Consider the following 16,005-nt stretch of genomic DNA (forward strand, 5'->3'; position numbering starts at 1 on the left):
CAGCAGGAGCTGCATACAAGTCCCCGGGTACCCAGGACCCTGGCAGCAATAGTGACATCCATGAACCCAGCACTGCTAGACAACCCAGAAGCAACAGCCTAGGTGGTGCATGGGGTAGCTGCGTCCAAGCCTGTGGAGAGCCCACAGGGAGCCAGTGGAGGAACACGAGACCCAGATGATCCCAGAAGTAGCAGAAGTGCTTGCAGCCTGTGACCCCAGTGGAAATGCCTGAGACTGCAGCAACACTGTAAGCAGCAAGGCACCAGCAACCTCAGAGACACAAGTGGCACAAGGAGGGCACTGATGATGCATCTAGCAGAGGCAGTGGAGGCTGGAGAGTGCAGGCTCTCAGATACAACCAGAAACAGCTAAAAACCAAAGTAATCAAATCCATACTCAAATAGGAAAGGTGGTTACTACCACAAATGCACCAGCATTTGAGGATCAATTCATCAAACACCATGAAAACAACAATAACACTGCAGAACAGAAAGAGAAGAACAACTCTCCAGAAACCAAACTTGAAGTCACAGAAGATTACAATCTAAGTGACAGTGGCACAGAGGTTAACTGCACACGTTCTACTTCGGTGGCCCAGGGTTCACCAGTTCAGATCCTGGGTGCGGACATGGCGCTGCTTGGTGGGCCATGCTGTGGTGGGTATCCCACATATGAAAAGAAGTGGAGGAGGATGGGCATGGATGTTAGCTCAGGGCCAGTCTTCCTCAGCAAAAAAAAGAGGAGGATTGGCAGCAAATGTTAGCTCAGGGCTAATCTTCCTCAAAAAATAAAAACTAATTAAAAAAAGTGACAGAGAATTCAAAATAGCTGTGATAAATATACTCAATGAGTTACCAGAAAACTCAGAAAGACTGTTCAATGAGCTCAGGAATAAAATTATGACAGAAGGAGTACTTCAGCAAAGAGAGTGAAACTCTAAAGAAAAACAAACAGAAATGCTGGAGATGAACACAATTAATGAGATGAAAAAATAATGTAGAAAGTATTAAAAATAGAGCAGACCATATAAAGGGGAGAATTAGTGAGCTAGAAGACAGAAATCTAGAAATGATTCAGGTGGAAGAGGAGAGAGAGCTAAGACTTTTTCCCTTTTTTTAATTTAATTTAATTTTGTTTTTTGAACTGAGTTCATAATAGTTTACATCATTGTGAAACTCCATTTGTACACTATTTCTTGTCTGTCACGACATAAGTGCTCCCCTTCACGCTCTATACTCACCCTCCACCCCCTCCCCTAGTAACCACTGACCTGTTTTCTTTGTCCATGTGTTTGTTTATATTCCACATATGAGTGAAATTATCTGATGTTTGTCTTTCTCAGGCTGGCTTATTTCACTTAGCATAACTCCCTCCAGGTCCATCCATGTTGTTGCAAATGGAACAATTTTGTCTTTTTTTATGGCTGAGTAGTATTCCAGTGTGTGTGTGTGTGTGTGTGTGTGTGTGTGCCACATCTTCTTTATCCAATCATCAGTCAGTGGGTACTCGGATTGTTTCCATGTCTTGGCTATTGTGAATATTGCTGTTATGAACATAGGGGTGCATGTGTTACTTTGGATTGTTGATTTCAAGTTGTTTGGATAGATACCCAGTAGTGGGATGGCTGGGTCATATGGTATTTCTATTTTTAATTTTTTGAGGAATCTCCATACAGTTTTCCATAGTGGCTTCACCAGTTTGCATTCCCACCAGCAGTGTATGTGGGTCCCCTTTTCTCCACATCCTCTCCAATATTTGTTATTTTTAGTCTTAGTGATTATAGCCATTTTAACAGGCATAAGGTGGTATCTTAGTGTAGTTTTGATTTACATTTCCCTGATGATTAGTGATGTTGAACATCTTTTCATGTGTTTATTGGCCATCTGTATATCTTCTTTGGAAAAATGTCTGTTCACATCCTCTGCCCATTTTTCAATCAGGCTGTTTGTTTTTTTGTTTTTCAGTTGTGTGAGTTCCTTACATATCATGGAGATTAACCCCTTGTTGGATATATGATTTGAAAATATTTTCTCCCAATTGATGGATTGTCTTTTTGTTTTTGATCCTAGTTTCTTTAGCCTTGCAGAAGCTCTTTAGTCTGATGAACTCCCACTTGTTTATTTTTTTCCTTTTGTTTCCCTTGTCTGAGAAGACATGGCGTTCGAAAAGATCCTTTTAAGTTCAACGTCAAAGAGTGTACTGCCTATATTATCTTCCAGGAGTTTTATGGTTTCAGGCCTTATCTTCAAGTCTTTGATCCATTTTGAGTATATTTTTGTGTATGGTGTGAGATAATGGTCTACCTTCATTCTTTTGCATGTGGCTGCCCAGTTTCCCCAATGCCATTTATTGAAGAGACTGTCTTTTCTCCACTGTATGTTCTTGGCACCTTTGTCAAAGATTAGCTGTCCATAGATGTGTGGTTTTATTTCTGAGCCTTCAGTTCTGTTCCATTGATGTGTGTGTCTTTTTTTTTTTACCAATACCATGCTGCTTTGATCACTACAGCTTTGTAGTACATTTTGAAGTCAGAGATTGTGATGCCTCCAGCTTTATTCTTTTTTCTCAGGATTGTTTTAGCAGTTTGGGGTCTTTGGTTGCCCCAAATGAATTTTAAACTCTTTGCTCCATTTCCATGAAGAATGTCATTGGGATACTGATTGGGATTGCATTGAATCTGTAGATTGCTTTGGGTAGTTTGGACATTTTAACTATATTTATTCTTCCCATCCACATGCATGGAATCTCTTTCCATCTCTTTATGCCATCATCTATTTCTTTCAATAATGTCATATAGTTTTCATTGTATAAGTCCTTCACCACCTTGGTTAAATTTATTCCTAGGTACTTTATTCCGTTTGTTGCAATTGTAAATGGAATTGTATTCTTGAGTTCTCTTTCTCTAAGTTCATTATTAGAGTATAGAAATGCAACTGATTTTTGTAGGCTGATTTTGTACCCCGCAACTTTACTGTAGTTATTAATTATTTCTAATAGTTTTCCAGTGGGTTCTTCAGGGTTTTCTATATATAAGATCAGGTTGTCTGCAAACACTGAAAATTTCACTTCTTCATTTCCTGTTTGGATTCCTTTTCTTCCTTTCTCTTGCCTAATTGCTCTGGCCCAAACCTCCAGTACTATGTCGAATAAGAGTGGTGATAGTGGGCATCCTTGTCTTGTTCCTGTTCTCAGAGGGATGGTGTTCAGTGTTTCCCCATTGAGTATGATGTTGGCTGGGGGTTTGTCATATATGGCCTTTTATGTTGAGGTAATTTCTTTCTATCCCCATTTTGTTAAGAATTTTTATCATAAATGGATGTGGGATCTTGTCAAATGCTTTCTTTTCATCTATTGAGATGATCATGTGGTTTTTATTCCTCATTTTGTTGAAGTGGTATATCACATTGATTGATTTGTGGATATTGAACCAACCCTGTGTCCCTGGTATAAATCCCACGTGATCATGATGTATGATCTTTTTGATGTATTGCTGTATTCAGTTTGCCAATATTTTTTTGAAGATTTTTGCATCTATGTTCATTGGTGATATTGGCCTGTAGTTTTCCTTTTTTGTGTTCTCTTTGTCAGGCTTTGGAATCAAAATGATGTTGGCCTCATAGAATGTGTTAGGAAGCGTTCCATCTTCCCTAATTTTTTGGAATAGCTTGAGAAGGATAGGTATTAGGTCCTCTCTGAAAGTTTGGTGAGATTCCCCAGGGAAGCCATCTGGTCCTGGGCTTTTATTCTTTGGGATGCTTTTGATTACTGTTTCAATCTCTTTCCTTGTAATTGGTTTATTCAGATTATCTGTTTCTTCTTGATTCAGATTTGAGAGGTTGTAAGACTCTAAGAATTTATCCGTTTCCTCTAGACTGTCCATTTTGTTGGCACAGAGTTTTTCATAGGATTCTCTTATAATCTGTTGTATTTCTGTGGTATCCATTGTTATTTTTCCTCTTTTATTTCTAATTTTATTTACCTGAGCTTTCTGTCTTTTTTCCTTTGTAAGTCTGCCTAGGAGTTTGTCAATTTTATTTACCTTCCCGAAGAACCAGCTCTTAGTTTCATTAATCCTTTCTACTGCCTTTTTTGTTCCAACAGCATTTATTTCTGCTCTGATTTTTATTATTTCTCTTCTTCTTCTGACTTTGGGCTGTATTTGTTCTTCTTTTTCTAATTCAGTTAGGTGTACTTTGAGATTGCTTATTTGGGATTTTTCTTGTTTGTTAAGGTGAGCCTGTATTGTGATGAATTTCCCTCTTAATATGGCTTTTCTTGCATCCCAGACGACTTGGTATGGTATGTTTTTATTTTCATTTGTCTCCAGATTTTTTTTTATTTCTTCTTTAACTTCTTCAATGACCTATTGCTTGTTCAATAGCATGTTGTTTAGTCTCTACATCTTTGTCCTTTTCTCAGCTTTTTTCTTGTAATTAATTTCTACCTTTATAGCATTGTGATCAGATAAGATGCTTATTATTATTTCAATCTTCTTAAATTTATTGAGGCTTGCCTTGTTTCCCAACATATGATCTATCCTTGAGAATGTTCCATGTGCACTTGAGAAGAATACGTATTCTGCTGTTCGGGGATGGAGTGTTCTATATATGTCTATTAAGTCCAACTGGTTTAGCTTTTCGTTTCATTTCACTGTTTTCTTGTTGGTTTTCTGTCTGGATGGCCTATCCATTGATGTGAGTGGAGTGTTGAGGTCCCCTGCTATTGTTGTGTTATTATTAATATCTTCTTTTGGGTTTGTTAATAGTTGCTTTATGAACTTTGCTGCTCCTGTGTTGGGTGCATAGACATTTATAACTGTTCTTTCTTCTTGATGGAGTGTCCCTTTGATCATTAGATACTGCCCCTCTTTGTTCTCTTTACTTGTCTTATCTTGAAGTCTACTTTCTCAGATATAAGTATTGTGACACCTGCTTTCTTTTGTTTGCCATTAGCTTGGAGTGTCGTCTTCCATCCCTTCACTCTGAGCTTGTGTTTGTCTCTGGACCTGAGATGTGGTTCCTGAAGGCAGCATATTGTGGGTTCTTGTTCTTTAATCCATCTCACCACTCTGTGTCTTTTTATTGGAGAATTCAATCCATTTACAGTTGAGGTGACTGTCAATATATGGGGGCTTAATGCTGCCATTTTATCACTCATTTTCTGGTTCTCTTGCATTTCCTTTGTTTCTCATCCTGTGTATTTTGGTTTAGCAGTTGAATTACGCAGTTTTTTTGATGTGTTTCTTTGTTTTCTCCTTATTTATTATTTGTGTCTCTGTTATGCTTTTTTGTTTGGTGGTTACCATGAGGTTTGTCTTCAAAATCTTGTGGATAAGATCGTCCATTTTCTGATGGCCTCTTATTTCCTTAGACTAAACTGATTCAGTCCCTTTCCTCTTCCCCTCCTAAGCTGTTTTTCTCACATCTTATTCCATCTTGTATTGTGAGATTGTGGTTAAAATAACAAGATTATCTTTGGTTTTGGTGTTTTCCTTCCCTTTATCTTTAATGCTGTACTTGAGTATTTGCTAACCTGCTCTGATTCTGTCTACCTATTTATCTCCTTACTCCATGCTTTGTAACTCCTTTCTCCCTTTTTTTTCAGGTATGAGGGCCTTCTTCAGGATTTCTTGTGGGGATGGGTCACATGGCTATGAACTCCCTTAGCTTTTGTTTGTCTGGGAAAGTTTTTCTTTCTCCATCATATCTGAAGGATATTTTCGCTGGATAGAGTATTCTTGGCTGAAAGTTTTGTCCTTCAAAGATCTGAATGTGTCACTCCAGTCTCTCCTAGCCTGTAAGCTTTCTGCAGAGAAATCTGCTGAAAGCCTGATAGGGGTTCCTTTGTAGGTTATTTTCTTCTGCCATGATGCCCTTAGTATTCTTTCTTTGTCATTCACTTTTGCCAGTTTCACTACTATATGCCTTGCAGTAGGCCTTTTTACACTGACATGCTTAGGAGATCTTCCAGCCTCTTCCACGTGGATTTTCACCTCCTTCCCTAGGTTTGGGAAATTCTCTGCTATTATTACTTTGAACACGCTTTCTGCTCCATTCTCCTTGTCTTCCCCTTCTTGAATAACTATAATTCTTATGTTACATTTGTGAATTGAGTTGGATATTTCTCAGAGACTTTCTTCATTTCTTTTTAGTCTTAGTTCTCTCTCCTCCTCTATCTGGAGCATTTCAATATGTCTATCTTCAACTTTGCTGATTTGCTCCTCTATTATGTCCACTTGAGTGTTCAGGGAATCCATATTTTGTTTCTTCCATTGTGTCTTTCACCTCTAAGATTTCTGACTAATTCTTCTTTATAGTTTCAATCTCCTTTGTGAAGTAGCTCCTGAACTAATTGAATTGTTTCTCTACATTCTCTTTTAACTCATTGAGTTTTTGATGCTAGCTATTTTGAATTCTTTCTCATTTAGATTACATATTTCTGTGTCCTCAGGACTGATATCTGGGTACTTGTCATTTTCTCTCTGGTCTGGAGATTTAATACAATGTTTGATATTGCTAGAGGGCATGGCTCTGTTTTTATGCATCTTAGCACCATTTGGTCACGGTTACTGCCTATCTCCACTGGGTGGGGGTCAAGAACTGTGTATTCTGAACCCTCTGCCTTCCACCAAGATCCCAGTTACTGGAGCAGGCACTGGGTGGGTGGGGGAGGGGCACTTTCTCCTACATTCACTCCAGGATTTCTCACTCTGCTCTCACTATCTGCTCTTCTGGGGTGTTGGCTTGATGAGGTCACCCCCTGAAAAAGCTTTCACCCCAGTAGATGGCTTCCCTCTAGGCTGCAAGGCCTCTCAGGGATCCTTGATATTCTTGTGAACGAATGTCCCCTACCCTGTTCGTCCCCTCTTGGAGGCCTCCCATGGTCCCAGATCGCAGTCTTTAGAGGAGGGAGCAAAGTTTTCTCTTCCCCATTCCACCTCCTCCAAGAGGGGGCACCAGCCTCTCTGTCCTCTGTCATATGGCTGTGTGGGGCTCTCCAATGTTTTTTATGTTGTGTCTGGATGTCCTCTGTTGAAGTATGAATGTCTTTTTCGTTGTATGGTGAAGAGGAGAGATTACTGGGAAAGCTCACTCTGCCATGATGCTCACTAAGATTTTTTTTTAATTAAGAAATTCTTCAAGAAATATCAGACTCAATCAGGAAAAGTAACATAAGGATTATAGGTATTCCAGAAGGAGAAGAGAGGGAGAAGAGCAGAGAAGTTATTCAAAGAAATAATAGCTGAAATCTTCCCAAAGCTGGGGAAGAAACTGGACTTATAAGCCCATGAAACCAATAGAACTCCTAATTACATTATTACAGAAAAGACCTTCTTCAAGGCATATAATATAAAAACTGTCAAAATCAAATGACAAATAAAAAATATTCAGGGCAACAAGAGATGAAGAAAATAACCTACAAAGGAACCTGCATCAGGCTTTCAGCATTTCTCAGCAGAAGCTATACAGGCTAGGAGAGAATGGAATGATATAGTCAAAATACTGATACACAAATACTATCAGCCAATAATACTCTATCCAGCAAAATTATCCTTCAGGTATGATGCAGAAATTAAAGCTTTTCCAGGAAAAAGCTGAGGGAATTCATCACCACTAGACCTGCCTTACAAGAAAAGTTGAAAGCAGTCCTCCTACCTGAAACAAAAGGCAAAGCTTTACAAAGTTTGGGCAAGGAGATAAATAGACAGACAGAATCAGAAAATTGCAGCTTTATATTGGAATACATTAGTATACATTTAATTATAACATAAAAAAAGAGAAAGAAAGCATCAAAAATAACTACAACCACTTCAATTTGGTTGCAAACTCACAACACAAAAAATAATAATTTGTGACAATAAAAACATAGAAGAGGAAGAGGGAAGGAGAACCTTCACAGGCTAATGGACATAAGAGACTATCAGAAAATTGACTACCTCATCTATGAGTCCTTTATACAAACCTCATGGTAACCACAAAACAAAACATCAGAGCAGAGTCACAAATCACAGATAAAGAGAAAACTGAGAAAAATATCACACAAAACAACCAAACTGAAATGGCAGATAGAAATACAAGGAAAAACAAACAATGGACATACAGAACAACCAGAAAACAAAATATAAAATGGCAGCAGTAAGGGGCTGGACCTGTGGCCGAGTGGTTAAGTTCGCGCACTCCGCTGCAGGTGGCCCAGTGTTTCGTTGGTTCGAATCCTGGGCGCAGACGTGGCACTGCTCATCAAACCACACTGAGGCAGCGTCCCACATGCCACAACTAGAAGGACCCACAACGAAGAATATACAACTATGTACTGGGGGGCTTTGGGGAGAAAAAGGAAAAAAGTAAAATCTTTTTAAAAAAATGGCAGCAGTAAGCCCTTACATATCAATAATCACTCTAAATGGAACTGGATTGAATTCATCAATCAAAAGACACAGAGTGGCTAGATGGATTTAAAAACAAGACTCAGCAGTATGCTGCCTCCAGGAAACACTTCTCAGCTCTAAAGACAAACCTAGGCTCAGAGTGAGGGGATGGAAGATGATACTCCAAGCAAATGGCAAGCAAAAGAAGCTGGGGGTAGCTGTACTTATATCAGACAAAACAGAGTTCAAGACAAAAAAGATAACAAGAGACAAAGATAGACCCTATAGAATGATAAAAGGAACATTCTACCAACAAGACATAACACATTAATATATATGCACCTAACACAGGAGCACAAAGGTGTATAAAGAAACTAGTAACAGATCTAAGGGAGAAATTGACAGCAACACAGTAATAGTAGTTGCCCTTAGCACCCCACTTACATCAATAAATAGATCATCAGACAGAATCAACAAGGTGACAGTGGCCTTAAATGAAACACTAGACTAGATGGGTTTAATAGATATACATATAGAACATTTGATCCAAACACAGTAGAATACACATTCTTCTCCAGTGCACATGGAACATTCTCAAAGTTGGCCATATGTTGAGAAGCAAAGCAAGCTTCAATAAATTTAAGAAGACTGAAATAATATCAAGCATCTTCTGTGACCACATTGGTACGACTAGAAATCAACTACAAGAAAAAAGCTGGAAAAGTCACAAATAGGTGGAGACTAAACCCCATGCTACTGAACAATGGTTGTGCTACTGAATAAATGAAAGGAGAAATCAAAAACTACCTAGAGACAAATGAAAATGAAAATACAACATAGTAAAACCTATGGGATGCAGCAAAAGCAGTACTAAGAGGGATATTTATAGCAATACAGGCCCACCTCAAAATATAAAAATCTCAAATAAACAATCTTATACTATACCTAGAAAAACTAGAAAAAGAAGAACAAACAAAGCCCAAGTCAGTAGAAGGAAAGAAATAATAAAAATCAGAGCAGAAATAAATGACATACATACTAAAAAAACAGAAAGGGTAGATAAAACAAAAAACTGCTTCTTTGAGAAGATACACAAATTTGACAAACCCTCAGCCAAACTCACTAAGAGTAAAAGGGAGAAGACTGAAATAAATAAAATCAGAAACGGACCAGGAAAAATTACAATGGACAACACAGAAATACAAAGGATTATAAGAGAATACTATGAAGGGATATATGCCAACAAATTGGATAACCTAGAAAAAATGGATAAATCCTTAGAATCATACAACCTCCCAAAACTGAATCAAGAAGAAATAGAGGGGCCAGCCCCATGGTCGAGTGGTTAAGTTCGCACGTTCTGCTTCAGCAGCCCAGAGTTTCACCGGTTTGGATCCTGGGCGCGGACGTGGCACGGCTCATCAGGCCATGTTGAGGGGGCGTCCCAAGTGCCACAACTAGAAGGACCCACAACGAAGAATATACAACTATATACTGGGGGGATTTGGGGAGAAAAAGCAGGAAAAAAAAGATATGAAACAGTTGTTAGCACAGGTGCCAATCTTTAAAAGAAAAGAAGAAGAAGAAGAAGAAATAGAGAATATGAATAGACCAATCACAAGTAAAGAGATTGAAATAGCAAACAAAAACCTCCCAAAAACCAAATGTCCAGGACCAGAGGAGTCTCTGGTGAATTCTACCAAACATTCAAAGAAGATTTAATACCTACGCTTCTCAAACTCTTCCTAAAAATTGAAGAGGATGGGACACTTCCTAACTCATTTTACTAGGCCAATATTACCCTGATATTAAAAACTGACAAGGACATCACACAAAAAGAAAATTACAGGTCAACATTGCTGATGAACATAGATGCAAAAATCCTCAAAAAAAAATAGCAAGTTGAATACAACAATACATTAAAAGGATCATACAGCACAGGTGTTTAATAAATCTCAAATGAGATTTATTCCAGGGATGCGGGATGGCTCAACATCCACAGATCCATCCATGTGATACACCACTTTAACAAAATGAAGAATAAAAATCACATGATCATCTCAATAGATGCAGAGAAAGCATTTGATGAGATCTGACATCCATTTACGATAAAAAGAAAACTTTCAAGAAAATGAGTATAGAAGGAAAGTACCTCAACATAATAAAAGGCATATATGACAAACACATAGCCAACATCATACTCAGTGGTGAAAAACTGAATCCTATTCCTCAGAGAGCAAGAACAAGACATGGATACCCACTCCTATTCAACATAGTACTGGAAGTTTTAGCCAGAGCAATTAGGAAAGAAAAAGAAATAAAAGGGATCCAAGTTGGAAAGGAAGAAGTAAAACTGTCACAATTTGTGGGTGACATGATTCTATACATATAAAGCCCTAAAGAATACACCAAAAAATTATTAGAAATAATCAATGAACAGAGTGAAGTTTGGGGATACAAAATCAACATACAAAAGTCAGTTACATTTCTATACACTAATAATGAACTAGTAGAAAGAAATATCAAGAAAACAATCCCATTTGCAATCACAACAAGAAGAATAAAATACCTAGGAATAAATTTAACCTAGGAGGTGAAAGACCTATACATTGAAAACTATAAGATATTAGTGAAAAAAATCAAAGAAGACATAAAGAAATTGAAAGATATTCCATGCTCATGGATTGGAAGAATAGTTTAAATGTCCCTATGACCTAAAGCAATCTACAGATTCAATGCAATTCCAATCAGAATCCCAATGACACTCTTCACAGACATAGAACAAAGAATCCAAAGTTTTACATGAAATGACAAAAGACTCTGAATACCCAAAGCAATCTTGAGAAAAAAGAACAAAGTTGGAGGTATCATACTCCCTGACTTCAAAATATGCTACAAAGCTATAGTAACCAAAACAGCATGGTACTGGCAGGAAAACAGACACACAGATCCACAGAGCATAACTGAGAGCCCAGAAATAAAACCACACATCTATGGACAGCTAATCTTCGACTATGAGCCAAGAACATACAAATGAGAAAGGAAAGTCTCTTCAAAAAAGGGTGTTGGGTGGGCTGGCCCTGTGGCCGAGTGGTTAAGTTCGCGCGCTCCGCTGCAGGCGGCCCAGTGTTTCGTTGGTTCGAATCCTGGGTGCGGACATGGCACTGCTCGTCAGACCACGCTGAGGCAGCATCCCACATGCCACAACTAGAAGAACCCACAACGAAGAATACACAACTATGTACCGGGGGGCTTTGGGGAGAAAAAGGAAAAAATAAAATCTTTAAAAAAAAAAAAAGGGTGTTGGGAAAACCGGACAGTCACATGCAAAAGAATGAAAATAGACAACTATTTTACTCCATACATAAAAATTAACTCAAAATGGAGTGAAGACTTGAATGTCAGACCCAAAACCATAAAACACCTAGAAGAAAATACAGGCAGTATGCTCTTTGACAGATCTTAGCAGTATCTTTTGGAATACCCTGTCTCCCAGGCAAGAGAAATAAAAAGAAAAATAAACAAATGGGACTAAATCAGACTAAAAAGCTACTGCATGAGTTCTCATTTCCCTAATAACTAGTGATGCTGAACATCTCTTCATGTGCCTCTTGGCCCTCTGTATACTTTCTTTGGGAAAATGTCTGCTCATGTCCTCTGCCCATTTTTTGATTGGGGTGTATATTTTTTTGTTCCTGAGTTGCATGAGATCTTTATATATTTGAAAATTAACCCCTTGTCACATATCTGATTTGCAAATATTTTCTCCCAGTTATTGGGTTGTCTTTTCATTTTGTTGATGGCTTCCTTTTTCTATTTATTCTTTATCCCACTCATCTGGCTTCTTTCTCCATCATTCCCCTGAAACTCTCCTGGTAAAACTCACCAACTGACCCAGGGAAGGTCACCTAGTCACCAAGGTCAACAGTACTTATTAGTCTTGTCTTTTTTCCCACTGGCCTGTCACTGCATTTAACAATGTTGCCCCCTCCCATCTTCTGGAACTCCCTACTTCCCTAGCTTCTGTTCTGTTGGAAGAAGTTGGTTGTCCCAACTTCCTTGCCGATCACCCTGATGAGCTTCCCTTCTGCTCCCTCCTGAGCCTAGACTCCCTCTGCATCCCTGCTCTCCTCAGGCCACTTTGCAGGCAGCTTCCCAATCATGACATGGGCAACAGCTCCAGAGGCCCAGTTCTGTGGTGTCGTTTTGGGAATCATTAGTGGATGCTCAGACCAAAAACTGGTTTTTCAGCCCTCCCCATGATACTATTAACTGCGTAGTATCCTATGTTTTTAAAAATTCCTTTTTGTTTAAATTAACTAGTCTGGACATTGTTCTCTACAAACAAATTCGAGCCATTATACACTTTATTACATTGACACATCAATGGACTTGAAAGTACAGAGAGTTGCTGTATTGTAACTATCATCAGCTTGTTTGTATTTTTGAAATTCTAGAATTTGGACTTGTTACAGGCTCTTAACATCAGCCCTGATATCAGTTCCCCCACATTGAACCCAGCGTATATGGGGTTAAAACTAAAACCCACCACCCCCTTTCCTGCTTCTCTAGCTCCACTCATATGGAAATACCTGTTTCTTTAAACTTGGACCCCTTGAGCTTTACAACTAAATGGGAGTTACAAATTGTTAAAAGCCCAGGTGGCCTGGAGTTGGAGGCACACTAAAGTTTAGCTAATTATGTGTCCTTGAGTTTGCCAGGAAAGCTGCTGTCTCAAGAGTATCAAGGAGCGGAGGCTTCCCAGACCTCGACTCCTCAATCTAGGCGTTTTAACCCGCCTCAAACAGGAAGACGAGACAGAGACAACGGCGAAGGACGCCCACCTGCCATCCTCCTGTCTCTCCCTCCACCCCCCTACTCCCACCCCCCACCACCCCCCACCCACCCCCACCCCCACCGCCGCCTTGCTGAAGCAGCCTCTCAAGGCCAAACGCAGGCTGGTGGGAAAACGCCAGCCTGCACAGCTACATGCACCCTCTCCCCTACCCAAAACCCCAAATAAAAATCCCTACCCATTCCTCATCGGGGAGGTAGCAGTTTTTGAGGCATGAGCCCTTGCTTTGCTCCCTGTGCCTGGCATAGTAAAAACCTTTCCTCTTCCACTCAAGACTCTGTTCTCGTTATTTGGATTGGCATCAGGTTCAGAGACCGAACTTTCAGTTACAGACTCCGCCACCACACCCTGGCTTGGAGGATTTGTCAGTCCTCCACACACACACACACACACACACACACACACACGAGCAGGATACTTCACAATCTTTAGAGGCGATGTAGTGAGACACAGTGGTCGTCACACTTGAGGCTGCTCAGTAATCACCCAGAGCTCCTGATAAGGGACAGATCTCCGGGTCCCAGCCTCAGAGTCTGAGTCCCGGGGTCTGGAGAGTGGGATCTGGGAATCTACACCTAACAAGCACCCCCAGGTGATCCACTGCTCACACTGGAAGAAACGTGAGTGAGGCAATGAAGAGCACAGAGTCTGGCGTCCACAGACCTGGGTGTGAACACCAGCCTTACCATGTACCAGCTGTGTGACCCTGGACAAGTCACTTATCCTATCTGAGCCTCAGTTTCTTCATTTGTAAAATGCAAGTAATAATAGCACCTACCTTATATGGATCAAATGAGATAACCACATAAAAAGAGATTAACATAGGACTTATATAATATAAATTATAAATATAAAACAAAATTTTATTTTTTTAGACATAAAAAGCTTAAGATAATAAATGCTTAAATATTCCTACTGTTTCCTTGGTTGATTCTCATCTCAAGCTGAAGGACATGACCCTGTTTTCATAAACAGTGAAACGAAACCTCACTAAAGTGACTTCCACTCACTGAGACAGTGACAGAACTGAGACCTCCATTGTAAAACCGTCTACAGGCTGTCCCAACACATTTGTCACAAAAGCTTTAAGCTGGAGAGCTGGCGAAGAAGGCGCCGTCCTTTGTTCATTTCAGAGAGATGGTAAGCTGTATTCACGGCCGTTGTTACGTCATCTTCAGGCCCAACTACGCGGAGACAATCTCAAACAGGGGTGACCATGTGACTTCTGAAACACTATGCACAGGGCCAGCAGAGAGAAAGCTAAAGACAGTAAGATAACTTACAAAGAGTCTGGAGTGAGCAACTGATCCTCAGACACGAGAACATCCTGAGATGAAAGTGGCGTCAGTCTGAGAACGATCAGAGAACAGAGATTGTGTGAGTACATTAAAATGATGTGAAATGAAACACAACCTGTGGTTAGGGGCCTCAGAGTCACGTCATTTCTGTACCACTGTTTTAGAATATGTTCACAACCGGTTTTTCCCTACTCTGCTCTCATTTCCCTTTTATGCCTCTAACAACACAATCAGAGAAGAATCATCTTTTATACTTTTTAAAGCTTTTCTAAAGCATTTAAAAAATGCTTTTAGATATAAGTAAGCCGCTTACTTAGGAAGAGCTAGAAGCATGACGAAGCATCATACAAAAGCAAAGGAGTGGGGCAAACTCAGCTCCTAACAGCGTGTAGACACATGGATAAAAATAAAAATAGAAGAAATGTAGGAAAAAAGCCCACCTTTCAGGCATTTCATGCGGACTCCACTCCCTACATCCTGAGTCAAAACTACTCCTGGGCACTCCTGGCCTTTCTACCTAGGGTAGTTTCAACAAGGAATCTTGCTTTCTTCATCTTCTTACCTCCAGCAGCACCTAAGCTGTAAGACTAGAAACTCAATGAATATTTGATGGATGAATGCACAAAAGAGTGAGTAGAATGGCAACTCACAGGAAGGAACATGGAGAGAGAGTTAGAACAGGAGAGGAGAAAGAGAATAAGACATGAGATCTCATTGTTCCCAGAGCAGGACAACATTCCTGAGAACATGAGTCAATTTTCTCGACACTCAGCCATAACGCAGAATTTCTGCAGACAAAAGACCAGCACTGAGTCCCTCTTGTTTCTTCTCCTACTGCCCTGCCCTTCTTTCTAATCTAGGGAATTTTGTAAAAGTGTGTAAAAAAAAAAAAAAAAGGTATGTAAAAGCACAGACCACTGGACCAATGGACGCTGTCCTCTGGGAAAGCCAAACCGGATTCTCATTCTAAATGGACACTGATTCCATGACCCCGTCATCAGAGAACACACACTGAACTTGCACGCCCTCAGACGTGGCCACAACTTTCGCACTACAGAATGTGGACATTTTCAATCTGAAATTTCCATGTCCACATAGTGAGACGAGTCCTACCGTCACACATCAAGACCACAGACATGAGCTCAGGGCCTCATCTGCAGTCTTCTCCGACTCCCTCAGCCAGATGACAATCCCTCCCTCCTCTGAACTCCAGGGCACTTCGTCTACACCCCCTTGTCGCCTCGCCACCTTCTCCTTGCTGCGATTGATAATAGGGGCCCGTCCAGTCCCCTCAGCTGGAGTCACGAGACCCGAGGACAATGTCCTCTGCGAACTCCTCCCAGGGCCTCACTCCGCGCTCCTCGCCGTGCGAAGGCCTCACAATTCCTCGTTCGTTTGTTTATAGACAAGGGAGCAAATCGCTTCTGACTGCAGTTCAGTTGCACTACTGGTCAGAGAGACCCCACAGATACTGTACGTCCCCA

Source organism: Equus caballus, chromosome 31 (assembly GCF_041296265.1).
Source record: "Equus caballus isolate H_3958 breed thoroughbred chromosome 31, TB-T2T, whole genome shotgun sequence".
Classification (NCBI taxonomy): Eukaryota; Metazoa; Chordata; class Mammalia; order Perissodactyla; family Equidae; genus Equus; species Equus caballus.